Source organism: Fukomys damarensis, unplaced genomic scaffold, assembly GCF_012274545.1.
Source record: "Fukomys damarensis isolate Sample0158 unplaced genomic scaffold, DMR_v1.0_HiC HiC_scaffold_30, whole genome shotgun sequence".
Taxonomy (NCBI): domain Eukaryota; kingdom Metazoa; phylum Chordata; class Mammalia; order Rodentia; family Bathyergidae; genus Fukomys; species Fukomys damarensis.
In genome coordinates, this window is record NW_022900942.1 from 36,392,692 (window position 1) to 36,394,329 (window position 1,638).

Sequence of the window (1,638 nt, forward strand, 5' to 3'; positions counted from 1 at the left end):
TCTAAGTTACTAAATTATTTGCTATTTTCTTATCTGCTTTTTAGCTTCCAGAACACAGTTGCTAGGATTCTGTCCTGTTCTCCTGAAATGTGTTTATAAGTTTTAAAAAATTGCTGTACTGTCATTGGGGATGGAGTGGGGTTGAGTAATGGAGTGAAAGGGAAATATTTGTTCCATCCAATGTCTTTACCTGTATTCTTCTATCTCATTCCTTCTATTTTCCCCATGCATTTTAAGATGGATAGGGTATCTTATCGCACACAAGTGCACTGATACTACACTTGATCTTAGCCAAAAGGCCGAGAAGCGATACAAGTGCACTGATACAAAACAACAGAACAAGAACAAAACCACAACTCTGAAACTTTCATACTATTTATTTCATAAATAGTAGGGATTATTTGGGGGACAATTGACTTTTCCACAATTTTAAATATTCACATCTATGAATACAATATGCCTCTCCAATTATTCAACTCCTGGCTTATGTTCAGTAGGGCACCTGTGACAGATCTTTTACAAGGGTCGACACATTACAGGCTCCTATCCTAAGAGGTACAACTCTTTGCACTGTTCCTTGGTCATTCTTCCAACCCTTCAGTCTGGGCTGGCCTTCAGGCTTGCTTTCATTAATAGACTTCAGTAGAAACTCTGTGTATGTCTGTCTTGGTCTATTCAAGACTGAGTAATTTATAAAGATCAGACATTTGCTTCTCACAGTTCTGGGGGCTAGGAAGTCTAAGGTCAAGGTATCATCAGGTCGCATTGTCTGGTAAGGGCTACTGTCTGCTTTAAGCTGGCATCTGCTGGTGGCATTCTTCATGGGGGACAAGTGCTGTGTTCTCATGGTGGCAGGGGCAAACTCACCCTCTGAGTCTTTTTAAAAACCACTGATCTATTCACAAGGGTGGAGCCTTCTTGGCCTAATCACCCCTTGAAGGTCCCATTCTTTAAATCTTCTGCACTGAGGATTAAGTTTCCATGTGAATTTTGGAGGGAACATATAAACATTCAAACCATAGTAGTGCCCTTGAGTTCTAGCCCTCAGCCAGGATGCCTTATGGCTGTTGCTATTAAACACTTGAACTTTTCCACTGCTCTGAGGATGCAGCATGGTGATCCAGACAACAACCAGTGCCAATAATTTATTGAGGAGCCATCTTAGGCCATTCAGACCACTGAGACACCTGATGGCTGCAGCCACATGAGTGTCCCGAGGTGAGTCCAGCGAAAGAACTGCCCAGCAATGTCTAGACCAGGGACCTGGAAAGAACAATGGTTGCTGTTGTAGGCCACTAAGTTTTAGGGAGGTTTTACTATAGCTACTTATCTCAGATAAGTGCTGAAATTTGTACATTTCTTAGTGAAGGTCTTGCACATATTTCTTTTGTCAAATGTAGCTCTAAGTTCCTTCTAAATTGTACTGCTCTAGCGAATGGGTTCTTTTTCTCTATTACATGTTATAATTGTCTATTACCAATTTATAGAAGTGCATTCTTTTTATATGCAACAATTTTCCTAAACTTTCTTATTCTAATAATGTAATAGATTCTGTTTGTCTTAATAAATTATCTACAATACCTGGTTTACCTAGGTTTCTTTTTCTTTATGATGAATAACTGTTGAAGTATATTTAAT

The 1,638-nt window shown here is 39.4% G+C and overlaps 1 pseudogene; it reads right to left on the minus strand.

Moving 5' to 3' along the window:
• Positions 1 to 241: 241 nt before the first annotated feature.
• On the minus strand, positions 242 to 311 carry LOC117283810 (annotated as a pseudogene).
• Positions 312 to 1,638: the final 1,327 nt, after the last annotated feature.